Genomic DNA, 20,874 nt, shown 5'->3' on the forward strand with positions numbered 1-20,874 from the left:
GCCCCCCAGTCCCCCAGCCCCCCAGTCACCAGCCCCCAGTCACCTAGCCAGCCATGGAGTAAAAGTGAAAGTAAGATTACGGAAGTAAGAAAAGGAAAGAGGCCAGCCGCAAAAGGTAGATGGGATAATTTAAGTCAAGGAAAGCTGGCTAGAAGTAGCCAAGCTGAGGCCAGGCAGTTATAAGAAAGAATGACTCTGTGCGTCTATTTACTTGAGAACTGGGTGACAGGCCCCAAAAAGAATAAAGAGTAAAGAAGCAATACAACATTTTCTCATTCTATTGCGGGGCTAGAGTAAAAAAAAAAAAAAAAACAAAAACAAAAAAACAAAACAAACAAACAAACAAACAAAAAAAAGCAACAACAGCTCACCTCAACATCTATGTCTCAAGATCTCAGCATCTGTGTCCACGGAAACACATATGACTCGTTCCTAGAAAAGAAGTGCCCAGTGAAATACTCGGACATCTCTGGATACACACTAACAAATTGATTTCCAAAGCAGGTGGGCCAATTTTCATGCCTCTTAGGAAGTATAGGGAGCACACATTTTCATTGTACACTGAGAAGCTTGTGTACAGTTTTTGTTAATCTTGGTAGACCAGACAACATCCAGTTCTCACTGCCCCTCCTCCCATGATGCCACGCTCTCTTTCCTAGGGAACATTATTTCTAAGTATTACGATAATCAACAATGGGCAGTCATTTATTTGTTTATCCATTTATCTATTTTCTAATATATTATGAGCAGAGTATTTATTTATCTATTTATTATGTCATATATTATGAGCAGATTCTTTTTATGTTGCCCAAACTGAGGAAATGAAGTAAAAATTGAGATAGTGCAGACAAATTTATCTCATCGGTGGAAATAACACCCCAGGTATGACCTTGGTGCACAGCGTGGAAAGGAGGAAAAAGGAGACACACAGTGAATTTTACGGCACCACATGCTCAATGTTCATCCCCAGTCCAGGAAAAACTAGCGCTTGTAAGGTACAGTCTCACAGTTCCTGGGAGTGCTAAACAACCTGATGGTCCACAAGCCATCCCTATAGCCACTGCCAAGACGAGTTCGGTGGTAAAAATGACTGATGGGCGTGCCAGCGACAGGCCAGATAAACGACCCCTTCTGAGTTTAACTCAGCCAAACTGGTGAGTTTATTGAGGTGAATTACAGAAGCGTAGGAAAAGGGCTCCAGCCGCATCATCGAAAGCCCACCCACCATGGATGACCCTTCGAGAAAGCTTCATACCTGGCAGGAGAAGTACCCAGAGCAGCACTGGGGACTGAGCTCCAGAGACAACAGTGTTGTACACAAGGACAAACCAGACCCCTAGTGATTCAGCAGATTTGTGGACCTGTCCCTCCCACTTGTCTCAGTCTGCTCATCGGAAGCGTCTGTGCACGGGGCAGTTTGCCCAGGCGTTTGCTAGATTGTGTTGGATGTCCACATGCCGCTGGGCTCAGGGATGACTCACGGCAGCACTTCTAAGATGGCAGGTAGGAACCTGAGTGCAGCTTGTCACCCAGGCCTCTGAAGCTTTCTGGTGTTGGCTGTTTTCTGCTATGCTTATAGCCTAGGGCATAGATGAGTACTGGGATGGGGTCCTCTACTGAGAGGGGGGTGATAATGAGCGGCCAAGGGCTTCCCCTCAGCTGTCCATGTCCTAAGGAAGGAGGCATCAGTCAAGTGAAATCCCAGACCTCCCCAGCCTCATTTTATACTGAAATAGCCTTTTACGTTTTCTTTAATCAGGCTTGAGTCCGTCTGCTTAATCCCCAGCGGTGTGGACAAACCCTTTCCTCTTCCCTCAGGAGGCTCTGCATTCCCACTCATCCGCACACGGACACAGGATGTCTTTCTGGAGGTAAAGTTCAATCCTGCTTTATGGAATGGACTTCTCCTGATGAATCCTTGCTGCTCACGAGATGTCCATTGAACTAGAGACTCTAGCTCACCTGTCTGTCATAGGCCCAGGGTTTTCCACTTTTAACCAGCTTCCCGGTGATGCCAATGCTGCTGGTCCCCAGGTCACACTTGGAGGTGTACAAGCGTCAGGTGCCTATGCGACACAGCCAATTGACCTGAAGCCTGAAAACACAGAGCAGTTCCAAGCTGCATGTGCACTCTGAGCATGTCAAGTGGCCCTAAAAGGAGCCTTTAACAGCTGTAGCTGGTTTCTCATTCTTGGGGGTCTACCCCCAGTCCCAGCGCACCCCAAGCTACAACTCTCCTCCCACGTCTGCTCAAGTGCATCTTGTCCTGAATCCCTGAGCCATGTCTGCTGGGAAGTCTGGGCAGGTTGAAGAAGCCTCCTCCTCTTTCTGATACATGACAGCCTAGTCCCTCCCTCACCCGCCATCATCTGTGTTTGGGGTACCCCAGCATGTGCTGCCATTCAGACACACACACCATTGAGGCGTTGTCCCCTCTGATGCCACAGGGTTAAGTCTTTCCCAGGTGGTTCCCTCTTTGGGCCTGAGGGCTGGGTTTGACCTCCAAGAGAGGATGTGAACTTCAGAGAAAGGAATGTGGATTAGGAAGCTCCTGCTTAGGGAGAACTAAGGTCGTTTATGAACTTATCACAGTGAATCTGATTCCCTTATCAGTCATATAAAAAGTATCCCTTTTGGATGCTAAACCCACTGGCGTTATCTCAAGTTTTGACCTAACATTGCAGTCCACACAGAGGCCAACATCAGTGTGCTCACGGGCACCTCCAGGTGTGTGGTGCTGTGAATGAGAATGGCTCCCACGGGCTCAGATATTTGAACACTTGGCCACAGGGGCCTGGAGATCAAGATGTATCCCTCAGTTATTACTCCAGAGCTTTGAGAGACACCATGCTTTCTGACATGATGATAATGAACCGAAATTCTGAAACTGTAAGCAAGCCCCAGGTAACCAGGAGTGGAACCTTGCCCTGAAGTCACCACTCCCTCTATTCCATTTAGCATCAGGCTTTTCTTTAAACTTTTATCTCCTTGAGCACCAGGCTTAGCTCAATTACAATTCCTAGTACTCCTTTTCTCCACAAACTGTATGTTTTGTATTTCTCTTTGTCCAGCGTGATCCTTCTTCTTATAGATCTGTGTATGATTGATTAATAAAAACCTTACTTATAACCAGATGGCACAGTCAATACTAGGCTATCTTGAAATCTCCTCTGCCAACACCAATAATTCAAAACTCTTCCTTTTAGCCTCAGGCAGATTTTTAGGACAAGGGCATCACATTCTTTGCCCAAATATCACAAGAATGGTCTCTAGGCCTCTTATAATTAATGTTTCCCCCTCTGAAACATATTGTGAGCCAAGCCATCATAATTTATACTGCTCTGAGCACCGCTGACTTAAGCTCCATTTAAAGCATTCAATTGATTTCCTAATCCAAAGTCCCAAAGTCTACATTCCACTAACAAACAGCATGGTCAGTCAGGCCTGTCACAGCAATACCCAGCTCCTTGGTACCACTCTGCAGCAAAGGAAAACTACTAAGACCAGGAAAATATCAGAGGTATCCATGCATGGGGACCCAGAGAGGCCATTGCCTGAAGTTGTGAAGGTGAAACCTGGATTTTATTGGAGACCTCAAGATGTTGGAGGTGCAGAGACATGGGATACCTGCCAAGGAGAGCTGCTAACAAGGTCTGGGACCAGCCCAAGAGAGAAGTGTGTTGCAGCCAACAAGCAGAAGGGTGTCGGCGATCTGAAAGGTGCTTTGACATCAGATATGGAGATGCAGAATTTGGAGTTTGCCCAGCTGGTTTTCAGATGTGCTTTGGTCCAGTATTTCCTCGCTGTTCCCTTTCCTCCCCTTTGGGATGGTAACATATATTCTGTGCCTTTGTGTTTTAAAAGCATGTGGTCTGCTTTTTAAGTTTGATTTTGCAGGGGTTACAGCTAAGAAATTGCATGAATCTCAGAAGAGACTTTGAACTTGGCACTTTTAAACAGTGTTGAGACTCTGATAGACAATGGGGACTTTTGGAGTTGGACCAAATGCATTTAGCATTATGATATGGCTCTAAGCTTATGGAGCCCAAGGGGTCAGGTGTGATGGTTTGAAGAATTGTCTCCATAGGCTCATATATTTGAATACTTGGTCTGGTAGTTTGAAAGAAAATGGCCCCCAAAGGGAGTGGCACTATTAGGAGATGTGACTTGTGGGAGGAAGTTTGTCACTAGGGAGGTGGTCTTTGACGTCTCATATGTGATCAAGTCATGCCCAGTGAGACAGACCACTTCCTGTTGCTTGCAAGAAAAGATGTAGGACACTCAGCTGCTTCTCTAGTACCATGCCCGCCTGCCTGCCACCATGTCACACTATGATGATAATGGACTAATTCTCTGAAAATGTGAGCCACCCCAGTGAAATGTTCTTCCTTTAAAAGAGTTGCCATGGTCATGGGGCCTCTTCACAGTAATAGAAACCCTAACTGATATACTTGGTCACCAAACTAAGAAGACACTTGGTCACCAGAGAGTGGCATTATTTGAAAGGATTAGGAGGTATGGCCTTGTTGGAGGAAGTGTGTCACTGGAGGTGGGCTTTAAAGTTTTAAAAAGCCTTTTCCACGCCTTGAGTCTCACTCTTCCTGCTGCCTGTTGATCTGGAGGTAGAACTCTCAGCTCCTTCTCCAGTACCATGTCTGCCCGTGTGGCGCCATGTTTCCCACCATGATAATACTGAACTAAGCCTCTGGCACTGTAAGCCAGCCCCAGTTAAATGCTTGCCTTTATAAGAGTTGCCATGGCCATGGTGTTTCTTCATAGCAATAAAATACTGACTAAAACACTAAGCCTTGTGAGCTTCCCTTTCCATTACAGGAGGAACTACTTCAAGTTAGACAATGTAGCTACATAATATCAATGGATAAAGAAATATTTCATAATGTAAGTGGAGGAATACAGTATTACCTAGGGTTCCTAGGAGGAGGAGGGACAGGGAAAGGGAGGGAAGAGGGGGAAGATTAAGAAAGAGCAAGAGTGAGCGAGTAAGTGTGTGTGTGTGTGTGTGTGTGTGTGTGTGTGTGTGTGTGTGTGAGAGAGAGAGAGAGAGAGAGAGAGAGAGAGAGAGTCTTATAAAATAATGGAGGTTGGGAAATTCCACAGAGTCAGGGGGCTGGAGACTAGTGGTGTAATTCCATTTTAGATCTGAAGCCTGAGCACTGGGAGAACTGCAGCTGAGATCCATGTCCAGCGTGGGCAGACTTGAGACCTCCAAGATTCCCAGTGCTGTAGATGAAGACGGAAGGCAGGAACGACGGATGGCCCAGCTCGAGGGAGTCAGGTAGGAGAGAAACTCTCTTTCTTCAGGGATAGTTAGTTTCTTTGCTCTGTACAGACCCTCGCCTGGTGAATAAAACTTTCTCTCTCCTCTCCCATCCTGCTGAGCCTGGAGCCCAGGTCCTTGCTTGTGCTAATCATGGCCTACCACTGAATGACGCTTCCAGCCTAAGCCACATCAGGGAAGGCAATCTGTTTGGTTCAGGCTTGTAACTCATATCCTAATTTCCCACAATACATACTCTTTCAGACATATCCAGAATATGGTTTTACCACATATCAGGGCATCTTTAAGCCTAGCAAAGTAGACAAAAAGTTGGCTATCAAAGGTAGGCTTGGCAGAGGCCTCCCTAAGGTAGTATTGGAACTGAGAGACAGAGCATTAGGGGAAGAGCCTTCTATGGAAGGGGAAATAGAATGTTCTGAAGTGAGAGCCAACCTGAGGATTTTAGGATTGAAGAGACTCATGTGTTTGGATGGAGGTAAGCAAGGCGAAGATATGTAGGGAGAAAAGTGACAAGCCCGTGTTGTATGGAGCTGTAAGTCATGCATAGAAGCTGGATTTCATTCGAAGTTGCATGGAAAGGTGTTAGAATGACATCAGAAAGACTGGGTGAGGAACAAGAAGGGTGTCCATTTGTGTTTGCTGGAGAAGGGGCCAAGTGTAAGGTCAAGATATGAGACTGTAAAGCTGATGACCGTGGATTGGATGCATCTCACAGAAAAGCTTATAGAATCTGCTAGTGGACTGACTGTAACATATACGACTAAAAGATGAATCCAATATTATCCCTGGATTCTGCTCTGAGAAGACAGGTGTGTTATTTATCAAGATGGGAAATGTTTGTTGCCACAAGGAATAAAATTTTAGAAATGATCAGAGTCTTCTTTGGACCTCATTAAACATCAGTGTGTTCTCTCTAAGCAGAAGCCAGGCTTAGTTCTTTTAGACTTCTGTAACAAAACAGCAGGCTGGGCGACTTAAAAACAACAGAATTTTCTCACCATTCTGGAAGCAGGGAACCCACACAAGGCAGCTATAGAGCCAGTGTTTGGTGAGATAGGCTTCTGGCTCCAGCTTCAAGTGGCAGAAGGACTGAGGGAACTTTCTTTAGCATCCTATAGTGTGACACCAGTTCCATTCCTGGGAACTCAACCATCACGGCTATTTCCCCAAAGCCCCAAATCCCTATGCCATTACTTTGGGGCTTAATCTGTTCACCAGGATTCTCTAGAGGAACAGAATTTATAGAGTCTGTCTATCTGTCTATCTATCTACCTACCTACCTACCTACCTAGGGTTTTATTAGAATGGCTTACATGCTGTGGTCCAGCTAGTCCAAGAATAGATAGATGTCTACCAATGGAAGGTCCAAGAATCTAGTAGTTATTTAGTCCATGAGACTGGATTCTCCGCTAGTCTCCAGAATCTGTGTCTGATCTGTTCTAGACGTCTTGTACAGCGCAGAATTGTTATATGTGCCAGAATCCCGAAGAGCTAGGCTCTAAATGCCAGTGGAGGAATGGACTTGCCAGCAAGCGTGAGAGCAAACAGGGAAGGAGAGAGCAAACGGCCTTCTTCCCTGCCCTTTATGTAGGCTTCCATCAGAAGGTGTGGCCCACATTAAAGATGGATCTTCCCATCTCAAAGATCCAGATTAGAACTGGATCTCCCCACTTCAAATGATTTAATTAATAAAAAAAAAAATCCTTCACGGCTGTGCCTAACCCTTTGGTTTTAGTTAATTCTAGATGTCGTCAAGTTGACACCCAAGAAGAGCCATCACAGATAATATTGTAACATTTGGATCAGGAAGGGTCATGAGCACTCAATGCATTGCATGTCCTGGCCAGCACTGGGTTTCCCTACTTTCTGTACTACCTAGCCATTCAAAATCTGTTTACTGAGAACCTGCTAGGCACAGCGCTCTGGAAGAGCGGCACAGGACAAACCAGACACAAACACAACCCTGACTCTAGCAATGTCCCAAATCAGAATCAGAAACTCTCCTGAGGTCCTCCTACGTGTTGGACACATGCACAAGAGCCCAGACACATCCCCATTACTGCAGAGTTTTCAGCCTAATTGGAGAGTGTAGGCAGAGAAACTGAGAGTCATAAATGTATTCAAGATGCCTTTGGCGGGTGCCTACATATTCCAGGCACCGTGCTAAACATGTGCTGTGTGCCGTGTGAACAGAGACAGAATGCATTTCTGTCCCCCCCCCACACACACACAAACAACTCCCCTTCACATGGAGGGAGGCGGGCAAGCAAATGTTTCCATCCCAGCATGGCGGAGGAGGGACCCTACTGAAACAGACATGCACGCTTAGCAGGGACTACTCTCCCCATAAGGGGAGGTCACTTAGAAGAGCACCTGTGTCCGCTGTGTCTTAAAGAATGACCCCCTCCAAAAAAGGAAACCATTCCTGGTGAAGGGGAACAGGCGGAGTGGGTATTGCAGAGGAGGAAGCCCCTCAGAGTGTTCAGTGAGGGGTCAGTGGCAGGCCTTAAACTTCATAGTTCCACATGTGTAGCTTTAGCTGGTGGTTGGCATGGGTGTGCGTGTGGTGTGTGGAGGGACTGACAAGGGGGAAAGAAGAAGTGGGAACCTGAAAGGAAAGACAAGGGGCTTGGGTGAGGCTGGGACTCTGCCACCCCGCAGACCTGTGCAAACCCTGGGGAGAGGGTAGAGAAGAGCAGAAAGGAAGACTCAGACCTAAAGCTGTGGGCTCTAAGCTATGTATGGTCCATGGTCATGACCATTAGAGGCAGAGAGGCCCTTCTGTGGAGCCTTTTATCCTTCCAGCCACACTGAGTTAGGCACATATCCGTCTTTGTTTTATTTAGTGTCTATGTGTGTGTATGTGTGTGACATGTGTTTGTGTGTGTATGCGGTGCATGTGTGTGAGAGTGGGGGTGCACATACCTGCACACACACACGTGGAGACTACAGCAGGGTGTCGGATGTCTTTCTCTATTGTCCTCTGCCTTCTTACCTCGAGATGTGGTCTCTCACTGAATGGCAAGCTCAGCTTGTTGGCTAGACTGGTTGGCCTAGAAAGCAAGAAACCTGGAAACCCGTCCCACGCTAGGGTTATAGATATGTGTAGCCATGCTTGTTTTTTTATTCAGAGTTGGGGATTTGAACTCTGGTCTTCATTCTTGCAGAACAAGCACTCATACCCATTGAATCATCTTCCTAGCTCCTACCTACCCCATTGTGAGGCAGGAAAACAAAGGGCCAGAGGGGTTGGTTGGGGTGGCTGGCTATGCTGGGTGAGCTTTCCATACTTTATCTTTGACTTACTGCCTTTGATCTCATATCTCTCCTGTTCCGGGTTAGAACTCAGACAACACCCTCTGCCCCAAAGGGGAACCAGGGCATTATACCGAAACCCCGCAAGGATCAAGAATGGATGTCAGGCTAGACCAGAGCTGGTGGCAGGACAGGACAATGCCCAGCCTAGCAGTCCCTCCCTGAGCAGTATGAGCCTTCCTCCCCTGAGACTCAAGGACTCATCACCCCTCCTTCCCTGCTCCCCAGCACATCTGACAGCCGCCAAGCTCATCACCTCGAGATCAGAAGGGCTGGCAAGTAGACACTAGTGGTCTCGAGCTGGGGGGAACACACAGAGGAGCAATTAAAGCCGCACGTGGTTGCGAGCCCGCCTCTAATGGTTTGCAGCTGCAGAGTGCACTGGTTCCCCAAGCTCAGCGCTCGCTGGGGCTGCCTGTCTGTGCTTCCCATCCCGACCAATTAGATCCCCATGTGTGCTGCAGGCGTGAAAAAAATAGAAAGTGAGTAATCCTTCATTCGCCTCTGCGTGGCACGCAGCTTTGATCCTCCCGGCGCGGTGGCCCCGTTCCATCAGAAAGTGCGTCTGCCCTGGGTTCTTTTCTTCCTTTTCTTTTCTTTTTTTTCTTTCTTGTTAACCCAGTTTCTTTTTCTCAGAATGACACGAACCTCCACCCAGAGACCTGTGAAATGACCACCATCCATCTTCAGACCCTTCTGATCAAAGCTGGGGTGGGTTTTTTTTTCCTTTGTCGCTCTTTTAGACTTTCGCTACATTCAGTTCCTCCTAAGACAGGTTGGCCGCCAGTGTTTCCAGACTGAAATCAAAAGGATCTGTCTATTAATATCAGCCTTGGGCAACAAGGCCAACATTGTTTTTTTTTTTTTTTTTCCATTTCAGAGTATCTACAGTTTCGGGTGAGAGTGGGGGCGTATGTGCAGACAGATTAGATAAGCTGTTTCAGAAAGAAGCAGGGATAAGGGTGTTAGCCACTCTGGTATCTTTCGAAGATGTGATCAGTCTCTATTGGTATCTATAGATTCAAATACTGGGGAGCCGTTTGATTGAAAGTACTACCTGCAGTCCTGGAGGAGGTCTGTGTGTGAGGAAGGACCTGTTGGAAGCTTATAAAAAAAGGAGGAGTGTCATTTCCGCTGCTGGGACATATGGAGCTGGAGGAGGCGGCAGGGATCTGGGGTGTTGCTGGAAGTGGTTGTAGAGGAGGAAGTAGAGTTGAGGGTGGTGGGGATGGTCTTGGCGGGTGTGGAAAAAATGCAGGTGGAGTAGGTGCTGGGGAGGGGTGTTGGTGCTGGGGAGGGGTGTTGGTGCAGAAGTGTGGCGGTGGGGAGATGAGGGAGGACAGAGGAGTGTTGGTAACCTGGGAGGTCCAGAAGTGGTGAAGGTGGTGGTATGAAGGAGACAGGACCCTGCTTGGGGACGTGTGGGGGGCAATGGAAAGCAAGGGGGAGCCAAGGGATGAGTTTTGAGCAGAGCAGAAGGGTGTATTAGTTGCTTTTTGTTGGTGTGAAAAAACATTGACTGAAACTAGCTTAGGGAAGAAAGGATCTACTTGGCTTATACTTCCACATCACAGTTTGTCATAGAAAGATCTATGGGCAGGAACTCAAGCAGGAACCTGGAGGCAGGAACGGAAGCAGGGGCTGTGCAGGAATGTTGCTTAGCGGCTTGCTTGGCTTACTTTCTTATACAACTCAGGACCATGTACCCAGGGTTGCCACCACCCTTGGTTGTCTGGATCTGCTCATATCAATGATCAATCAAGGAAATGTCCACAGACATGCCCACAGACCAGTCTGACGGAGGCATGTACTGGGTACATTTGCTGGGTGATAAAACACCATGACTTACAAAAGAAAGCATTTAATTGGACTTACGGCTCCAGACATTAGAACTCATGATGACAGAGTAAAGTGGTGAGAGAAACAGGTGAGAGCTAGCATCTCAGTCTGCAAGCAGGAGTCAGAAAGCACATTGGGAATTGTGGGAGTCCTTGGAAAACTCAAAGCCCACCCCCAGTGACATGCCTCCTCCAACGAGGCCACACCTTCTAAGCAAAAGGTCAAAATATGCTCCCACAGGAGCCATTCTCATTCAAACCACTACAAGGCAATTCTTCCGTTGAGATTTTTCTCTTTCCAGGGGACTCTAGATTGTGCCAAGTTGACAAGAACCAGGACAAAGGGGAAATGGAGCACCAAAAGAGAAGAACCAGGACAAGTTGCTGTCCCAGCTGGCTGCACAGTGCAGAAGAATCCAAAGCCGAGAGCCCCGTTTTCATGTAGGGACAAACACATCTCTTTTCTGGGACTACTGGGGCTGGCTGTTGCCACTCCCATCTGATGCTGATTTGGGTAGCGTTTGCTGGTGACAGCTGCCTACAGGCACACGTGTTCCAATTGTGCCAGCTGTTGACTCCTCCTGGTGTATCTCCCCAAGAGGGTGAATAGGATGTCATGAGAGTCACCCAGCCCATCTGCACTGAGTGTGCTTGGGGTTCCTGAGTAGCCTGTCTGATCTAGTAAGAAACACACCCTCAGGATCCTGGACCAGTGTCTTGACCCTGCCTCTGCTAAGCTGAATGGCTTTGACTGGACCACTTTTCCTCTCAAGCCCCTAGTCTCCATTGTGCAAAGTAAGGTCATTAAATCTGAAACCCTTTATGAGTTCTGACACCCTGATTTGGCTTTGGAGAATTTAGTGACATCATTGGAGCCCTGCTTGAGGTCACTCCTTTAACTGTGGAGTTCTGGTTTCCATTGCTTCTGGCCGTCCTTTTCTGAAGGTCTCTATTCGCTCTTTGGCAGTGTTGGAAAATGGGGGGGTGGGTGGACCACATCGTGCCCACTACTCTCAAGTGACAACAAAATCAGAAGCAAATAAATTCTTCCTTTAGCAACTGATGGAAACAGAGGCAGAGACCTGCATCAGAGCACTGGACTGTGCTCCCAAAGTCCAGTTGAAGAGTGGGAGGAGTGAGAATATGAGCAAAGAGGTCAAGACTATGATGGGTTCACCCACTGAAGCAGTCTAGCTGAGCTAAAAGGAGCTCACCAACTATAGCCAGACAGGGAAGGAACAAACATAGGACCAAAACAGTCACTCTGAATGTGGTTGACAGTTGCTTGGTGGGGCAGACTGAGGGGCCATTGGCAATGGCACCAAGATTTATTCCTACAGTTTATACTGGCTTTTTGGGAACCTGTTCTCTTTGGATGGCTACCTGCTCAGCTTAAATAAAGTAAGAAGGGCCTTGGACCATCCCCAAAGCAATGTGCTTTACCGTCTCTATGGAGTGGATGGGGGAGCATAAGTGGAGGGGATGGGAGGAGGGGAGGGAGTGGGAACTTGGATTGGTATGTATAATGAAAAAAGATAGTTTGTTTTCTTTTAAAAAAAATAAAAATTCTTGCTTTAGGTGCTAAAGTTTAGAGGAAAGGTTTCAAGTGTTGAGCAAGGGCTCCCAAGGGGACTGTTACCCCATGAATGCAATGGTGAAGGCGAGGGATGCTGGTGAGAGCCACAGCATGAATTCAGGTATTCCATCAGAGAAGGTTAACGAGCAGCTTGCACTAGAATAAAAAAGCTGAGCTAACAGAGACCGGAGATCCTGCAGTGAACTGACTCCCGGCTGCCAGCAGTGAGCCAGTCACAGTGTCTCTGGCATCTGGTGCTCCGTGCCCTGAAGACTTTAAAGGAGCAGAAAGATTTTCATTCCTTTGGACCAGAATTGGTTCCAAGAAGTTAAAAGGAGAGTTGCTGGTCATAAAGGCTTCCAAGATAAATTTGCTTTTGTCAGGCTGCAGCGATGTGTTTTTGATTAGGGGTTGGGGCTGGGGTATGACTTCATGCTGTAGAATGTACCTAGGCTACTGCCATACCACCCTGAATGTGCCTCATTTATCTGATCTTGGGAAGCCAAGCAGGGTCAGTCTTGATTAATACTTCGGTAGGAGAGTGTACCTAGCATGTGCCAAGCCCCGGATTCTACTACACCCAGCAAGGTGAAGAAGGGAAAAAGAAAGTGTGAAGGGTGATCAATTGATTCTGAAATATATTTCTGAGACTCTGGTATATTGCTCCCTTGATCTCAGTCTCATCTCCATTGTCATGGCAACAGTAATGGATACTCTTGGGTTATCCTGAGGTAAGATCGGTATCCATGGTAAAGGAAGTGATGGCTCCAACTCTCCTGCAGTCTGACTAGTGTGATGGGGCAGGTAGAAGGAACAGTGAGCACCAGGAATGGTATTCTTCTGCCATTCCTGAGAAGTCCCTATGCACAGCAACTTCAACATTTCCAACAGGAAGAGCATCATTAATGGCCCAGAGCTGAAGTCTGATTTGACATCCACTGGCCATATGTCATCTGAATGCTTCCAAAGATGTAATTACCCCATGGAAGAGCCAAGCCTTGAGAAGAAGAGAGATGACATGGTGGACCCCAGGACAGAATGACCACACATGGAACCCAGGCTGCACAGTTGCCATAGCAGGCAGCACTGGGTTTGAGGAAAAGCCATAAGTTGGCACCACCCAGGAACAGACCATCCAAAGGAAATTCCTAGCATTCTAACCATTGTACATAGGATCACCTGCCAGCACACACCCATTGCTTTTCACCAAGACACCCCTAGAAAAATGTCAGCCAATCAGGGGTCCTGAACCTTAGAAATCCTCATCCTACCTTTGCTACTATAAAAACCCAGCTCCAACCGAGCTCAGGCTCTCAGATCACTCTAATATACTGGACACACAGAGAGTCTGAATTTGCAAACTTGGCTAAGAATAAAGGCTCTTTGCTTTTACATGCATGACTCAATCTCCTAGTTGGGTTTGGGAGGACTCTGTGATCTGGGCATAACACCATTTTCTGGTATTGACTATTCAGCAGGGTGGGGGCTGTTCATGATGGATGGTGATTAATTTTTTTATATCTATATTATTATCTCTGACAGGTAAGAAAATTGAGAAGACTGAGTAGCCCAAAGTCATAGAACTGGTTGGTGGAAGAATCAGAGTTCAAATCCAGATTTTTTTTGTCTGCCTGACTACATACAATTCCACCATGGCAGATTGACATCTGTGGTAGTTTGAATGGGAAATGCCTCATATTCTTGAGCCTCTGACTTCCTGGTCCCAGTTTGTGATAATGTTTGGGTAGTCTTAGGAAGTGTCTTAGTTAGAGTTTCTATTGCTGTGAAGAGACACCATGACCATGGCAACTTTTATAAAGGAAGACATTTAATTGGTGCTGGCTTACAGTTTCAGATGTTTAGTCCATTATTGTCATGGCAGAAAGCAAGGCACTGCAGGCAGACATAGTGCTGGAGAAGGAAATGAGAGCTCTACATCTTGGTCCACAGGCAACAGGAAGTGAACTGAATCCCACACTGATTGTAGCTTGAGCATATAAGACCTCAAAACCTGACCCCACAATGACATACTTCCTCCAAAAAGGCCACACCTACTCCAACAAGGCCACACCTTCTACAGACCAAGCATTCAAACACGACTCTATGGGAGTCATTCCTCTTCAAACCACCAAAGGAGGTGTGGCCTTGCTGGAGGAAGTATGTCACTGGGGGTGGCTTTGATGTTTCAAAAGTCATGTGCTATTCCCAGTGTCCTCTTTTTGCTTCCTGTTGTGGTTCGAGAGGTGAGATTTCAGTTGTTGCTCCAATTACCTGATGGCTACTGTTGGCTCCCCCCACTCCTCCATTGTCTGCTCTTCAGAACTATAATAAACTCTATTCTATTAGTTACTTTGATTATGGTTTCATATCACAGCAATAGAGAAGTAATTAATATAGAAGTTGGTAGCAGGGAGTGCATTTTTTTCTATAATAGACCTGACCATATAGTTTTTTGGAGGGATTCTGAAGGCTCTGGAACTTTGAACTAGAAAAGAAGTTGAGAACTGTTAGCCCATGATTCTCAACCTTCCTAATGCTGTGACCCCTTAATACAGTTCCTCATATTGTAGTGACCCCCAACCATAAAATTGTCTTCATTACTATTTCATAACTGCAATTTTGCTACTGTTATAGGCTGTAATGTAAATATCTGTGTTTTTCAAAGGTCTTAGGTGACCCCTATAAAAGGGTCATTTAACCCCCAATGGTTGAGACAGTCTGAGAACCTCCACTGTAGGGCGAACTAAAGGGAGTCGTCCTAGCAGAAAGATAGTGGTGCTGAGAGCTATGTGGACTGGGGAAGCCCAGCTCAAGAGGTTTTAGAATGGAACAATATTCTTGTGATTCTTTGAAATTTTGGCCAAGAATGTGGCTGATTTTTACCCTCATCCTAAAAATTTATCTGAGGATAAATTTAAAAATAATGGACTAATTTCTCTGATGGAGGAGATTTCAGAAGAGCCTAATACTGACTCTGTCACATGGCTATTATTAATTACTCTTATTATGGTCAGCAATGACAAAGGACAAGGGGGCAGAAATACACGCGTGCAGTCTGAAGAGGAGAAGGGCATGTGGAAGCCTAATGGTACAGCCAAAACTTTGCTAGAAGAGAGGCTGGAGTTGTTAATGAAGTTGGTACCATTGAGGGACTAGATCTGCTTTGGAATAAAGGGAAGGATGCCCTCAGGACAGGATCCCACCCTGTGAAGCTTCCAATTTTCTGCTCCTGGAAAGGGGAAACAAATCAAAATGCAGCAAATATGCCTCAAGTTGGTGGTCGAGCTTGGCAGTGTCATTCACACAGTGCTGACTTTAGATCCATGAAGAACACAAGAGTAAAGGGGTCATGGGACCTTCCTCCTTGTTTTAAGAGCACTTCTGAGGCCAAGCATGTGACAGGGAAGTGCTGTCACAGAGACCCTAAAAAGGTCCTTCGTGAGGCTATGGAAGTGAAGCTGGTGTTGCATTGGAGAACCCACGATGTTAGAAGTACCAGAACTGTGGGGTATCTGCCAAAGATAGCTGTATCCAAGGAGTGAAATCAAGCCAAGAAAGCTCAGAAGTGTGTTGTAAGCACCAAAGTTGGAAGGGCCGAGCCATCTGAGCCCGTTGACATCAGAAAAAGAGCTCTAGGGTTTAGAGTTTGCCCTGCTAGGCTATAGTCTTGCTCTGGTCCAGTATTTCCTCACTATGCTCCCTTCCCAAAGTTTTGGAATGGTAATGCATACTTGTGCCATTATATGTTAGTTTGGAAGTGTGGGATCTATTTTTGATTTTGATTATTTATGATTTTTTTTGTATATGGGTCTTTTGTCTACATACATTGGCAAACCAGAAGAGGGCATTGGATCTCATAAGACTAAATTATAGACAGTTGTGAGCTGCCATGCCGGTACTGGGAATTGAACCTAGGATCTCTGGAAGAGTAGCCAGTGCTCTTATCCACTGAGCCAACACTCCAATCCATTTGATTTTGATTTTGTAGGAGCTTACAGTTAAGAGAGTTCATGAATCTCAGAAGAGACTTTGAACTTTGGACTTTCAAACATCATTGAGACTGATTTAGACTATGGGTACTTTTGAAGTTGGACTAAATGCATTTTGTATTATGATATTGTTACAAGCTTATGGGGGCCAGGGTAGGGAATGTGGTAGTTTGAATGTAATTGGACTCCATTAGCTCATAGGGAGGGATACTATTGGGAGGTATGGCCTTGTTAAAGTAGGTGTGACTTTATTGAAGCAGGTTGGTCACTGTGGGGATGGGCTTTTGCTGAAGCTTTTCTCAGGGTCACAGGCCATTTTCTGTTGTCTACGAGATGTAGAACTCTCAGTTCCTACTTCAGCGCCATGTCTGCCTGCCTGCCACCGTGGTCCCTGTCATAATGATAATGGACTAAACCCCTGAACAGTAAGCCACCACCCCAATCAAATGTTCCCTTTGTAAGAGCTGCTGTGATCATGGAGTCTCTTCACAGCGACAGGAACCCTAAGACAACTAAACAAAGAAATTATGATCTGTTCCTAGAGTCAACACTCCTTTCGTCAAATCCATTTCTCCGCCTTCTAGGTCACCTGAGGAGGGCCGCAGTATAGCTGTGAGGGAGAACTTGGTTTCCCTGAGTTCATTCTCATCCCCTCCTAGGTGAGGGTGGGGGACATTTCTAAAGACTTTTAGGGGGGCCGGGCGGTGGTGGCGCATGCCTTTAATCCCAGCACTTGGGAGGCAGAGGCAGGCGGATCTCTGGGAGTTTGAGGCCAGCCTGGTCTACAAGAGCTAGTTCCAGGACAGGCACCAAAGCTACAGAGAAACCCTGTCTCGAAAAACCTAAATAAATAAATAAATAAATAAATAAATAAATAAATAAATAAACAATAAAAAAGACTCTCAGGGGGGAAGGAACTCCTTCTCAATATGGTTTGCCTGAAGTCAGGGACTGGATAGTGCCTGGGTGATTGGTACTCATGAAGACACCCAGGAGAAGCAGTCTTGGGGTGCTTACTGAAGACGCAGCGCTCTGTGGTCCTTAGGGTCTGTGGTGATCACACCCTGCTATGTGGGAGGAAGACATGTGATGCTCCAGAGCTTCTCCTTGGGCAGGGTGTGGAAGTCAACATCGGTTTTGTTGTCTCTCTGGTTGGAACTTGCCCTTTCCTTTCTGGATCCTTCTCATGTCTCAGGTCATAGTTTCTTTACAACCCAGGGCCTCTTGCACAGTAAGTAACTCTCATTTATCTCAGTCCTTGGGTCTTATTTAAATGCCTGTCTAGATGAGATGACTGGCTCTGTAGGCGTCCTTTTGTTCTTCACAGCACATTCCAGCATTCTTTCCCTTTATAGACACGCCAATTATGAGTTATAATATTTCTTGATTTCTCTGTCATTTGTCTCCATTGGAAGTCATTGGACCTGTGAGTATTCTCATCACCATGGTGTACTGGTGTCATCACCAAAGAGTGGCTGCTCTAGTGGCTATATTGGCACATGCCTTGAATTCCAGCACTCAGGAGGCCGAGGCAAAAGAATCTCTATGAGTTTGAGTCCAGGTTGGTCTACATAGTGAGTTCCAGGCCAGCCAGAGCTACATACTGAGATCCTGTCTTAGAAAAAACTGCTGCTCCATAGGATGGACAGACATGGAGGGTGGGGAAAGAAAAGGAGTTTTCATGTCTGCAGAATAAACATCTGAGCTCTGGAGGAGAAATAGTCTATAGTAAGAAGAGAAGTTTCAAGTCTAAACAGCTCTAAAAATAAGGTCACCTAGTCAGAACTCACAAGAAGCCTCATCACAGGGGCCTCTACAGTCGGCATAGAGATCTATGTTGTCTTTAGAGATCCACATATCTCCAGGCCTCTGCTTTTCCCTCTTCTTGATCACACAGAGGGGCTACTACCCTCCCAGGGATGCACACTGACCAATCACACCCTGTGAAGGAGAGGCAATGCGTGACCTCATCATCAGAGACTAAAGCTTTTCAGGGGACTCGCAGTTGACTTCTCTGATTGTAGGATCCCTGGCCAAGTCTGGGCACCCTTTCCTTTTACTGGCACCCAGGTCATGCTAGGTCCAAACTGAAGTAACTCAGTAGCTGTCTATTGGAAAGTTAGCCCCACCTCCTCAAGCTAAGAAATTAAACTTGGGTTCTTTCCTCGGAAGACCACATTAAAGAAATTCACATGCTGAAATCATTAGAGTGCTGCTTGTCCAATGCTAGGTGAGACCATGTGGAAAGATGTAGAAGGCCTCATCCTCCTTATGTCATCCCCAAGCTGCAGCCAAGTCTTCCTATTAGACACCACAAATCCCTCCCTTATTTATATTTCTTGGGTTGCATAGCTGGCTGTTTATTTAGTATGAGTCTTAATGCCTTAAAACCATGTCTAGGCGATTACTCCCACCTACAAATCTGCTTCTTTCCAATATTTTCCATAATAACAAATGTACGACCATCCACCTCCCCTCAAGCCCAAATCAAGGAATGTTACCAGGTCTAAGAATTTACCTTTATCTGGTCCATCAGCAAGCCCTTCCAACTTAAACTCTAAAATCCACGCTGGATCCAGGACCTCTCAGTACTTCCTTGCCCAGTCTTTGAACGCCTTCCTCTCGGCTACATAACTATAGTAGACCTGTGTTTGTCTACCTGCTGCTGTTCTTACCCCTCATAGGTCACTTTTCACTTGACCATCAGGGTGGTCTTTCTGAGGAGTAAACCAATCATGTCATTGCCTACTTCCTATCTCTCCTGTCTTCCCGATGCGCATAAATGCACCGTAGCCTTCCTTTGCATCCCTTCAGACCCTCTGCCACTGGGCCCTGGCCTGTGTCACAGGCTTCTTACAAGCTCTATTTGACAGGCTTTAGCAGAGTGGCTTCTTTCCCTGGAGATGCAATGGGCTGGTCTTTTCTCACTGGGTCTTCCTGTTCCCAAGCTTCTAGACATTAGCTTGCTCTGCTTCACTTTACTCATAGCAGTTGTCATTGTCTGAGGCGATCTTCTTTACCATCAGGACCTTTTTTGGTCTTCTACAGCAGAATCTGTTCCCCTCATGTGAGCGTTTTGCTGTCCCTTCTGTACTCTGCACTAGGGCCAGGTCCATATTGCTTGGAAACCAGTTACTAAAATCTCAAAGCCTTTAAATGAAAAGCCTTCCTATTACAGTGCATGCTCTTTGAAAGAAAAGAAAGGCAGTCACTTCTTGGACCTTGGAAGGACTGAGAAATGGTGGAGTTCAAGAAGTCCTACAAATCAGGATAGAAGGTTGTTGTGAAATAATCTCTTTGCACACTGTGAAGATGCGTTGCTCTCATTGGCTTACTACTTACTTCATTCTCACATCGCAAGGAGAGAGAGGGGGGGTGGGGGGAAGAGGGAGGAAGAGAGAGAGAGAGAGAGAGAGAGAGAGAGAGAGAGAGAGAGAGAGAACCGAAGTAGGGTGAGAAGAAAAGATCTCAAAGCCTGATCCAGTGATGTACTTCCTGCAGCAAGATTCCACCTCCTAAAGGTTCATAGCTTCCCCAAACAGTGCCTCTAATTGGGAACCAAGTGTTTAAATACTTCAGCCCATGGGGGGCATTTTTCATTCAAATCACAACAAAAGTCCCTGCAGGACGCAGAATCTCTTCCAGGATAGGAAATTTCTTATCATGCTTCTTCCCTGGGTGACTACAAAAGTTCCCTCCAAGACATCTGGCTTCCTCCTTGCCTTTGGCTTCAAAAAACACACAAGGCTTGATTTACAGGCAGTGTTTTACTTAAGGCCCTATAGAAACCCCTGAGACGGGCCCATCTATCTACCTGTTTGGGCAGTTTTGCAAACTCTGGAAGAAGCACGCCAATCAATACTTTAAGAAAGTGACTGTGCCACTGAAGTGGGTGGGGTTTCTGCTTAAGCCAAAACTGCCTTCACCGGCCTCTAGTTTTGCGGAGACAAATGACAAATCGTTTAAGACTTCTAAGTTTTTTTTTTTCCTCGCGTCCAAGTTGGGACTCTCACAGTAGACTCCTCTATGGAATTACTATGAGAATGGAGTACATATTGCATGTAAAGTACTTAGCTGATTTCTGGCACATGCCAAGAACGCAGTAAATAATGAGTTGTGGTTTTACTGACACACGGTTGTGTATATGTGTGTATGGGCGAGTTTGTGTACCTGTGCCTGACAAGGGCAGGGACAGATGTCAGGTGTCCTCCTCTATTGCCCGGCACTGAGTTTCCTCAATCAGGATCTCTCACCAAATCTGTCGCTCACTGAGTTGGATGAGGTAGGTACCACATTTCAGGGATTCGCCTGTCTTTATGTATACCCGGAGGTGTATGTGGAACTGAGCTCAGTTCCTCACAGTCGCCCACAGGCTCTTTACTCCCGGAGCCACTAAAACATGATTTTAACTAAGGCTAAAAGATTAGCAGTAAGACTGGTGACTTTGCTCAGCGAAACTGCATCCATGCTAAAATTATCAATTATTCTCACCTAGCTCAGAAATGCTACAAAGGTTTAGCAGCGAGCCTTGCCTTTCTTCTGTCTTGCCTGGCAAGGCTGATGGTGAGTCCCAGGCTCCTTACGAAGCAGGTGGAGCAAGTCTCGTCACGATGTCTCTCCATCAGCCTGCTAGAATAACCCATAAAAAGTGATCTCCTCCTCCGAGGCGCCAGCTACCAGAGTCAGCTTCTGAATGGAACCGCTCCTGTCAGGACAGATTCTCCCTACTTCTGCTCGCCCACACCCAGGCTTCCTTTCCAAAACGTTACAAGTAAATATCGTTTATATCGATTTTTTTTTAAAAAAGCTTTCCCTCTGGGGAACCTACTGCCACCCCCTGAAAGTCTGGGAGGCCTG

General features: G+C 46.3%; 1 protein-coding gene across 2 annotated transcripts in view; it reads right to left on the reverse strand.

Annotated features, from left to right (window-relative positions):
* Positions 1 to 777: 777 nt before the first annotated feature.
* The window catches only part of Opa1 (OPA1 mitochondrial dynamin like GTPase), a 576,400-nt gene continuing 556,303 nt past the window's right edge, over positions 778 to 20,874 (reverse strand). Inside the window, exon 31 of one of the 2 annotated variants that reach the window (XM_050159943.1) lies at positions 778 to 795. The gene's annotated coding sequence lies outside the window, so the exon portion shown is untranslated. The remainder of the gene's footprint in view (positions 796 to 20,874) is intronic. The other variant, XM_050159938.1, reaches the window with a different exon arrangement.

Source organism: Alexandromys fortis, unplaced genomic scaffold (assembly GCF_014885135.2).
Source record: "Alexandromys fortis isolate MF-2015 unplaced genomic scaffold, M_Fortis_MF-2015_v1.1 scaffold_100_1_3062724, whole genome shotgun sequence".
Taxonomy (NCBI): domain Eukaryota; kingdom Metazoa; phylum Chordata; class Mammalia; order Rodentia; family Cricetidae; genus Alexandromys; species Alexandromys fortis.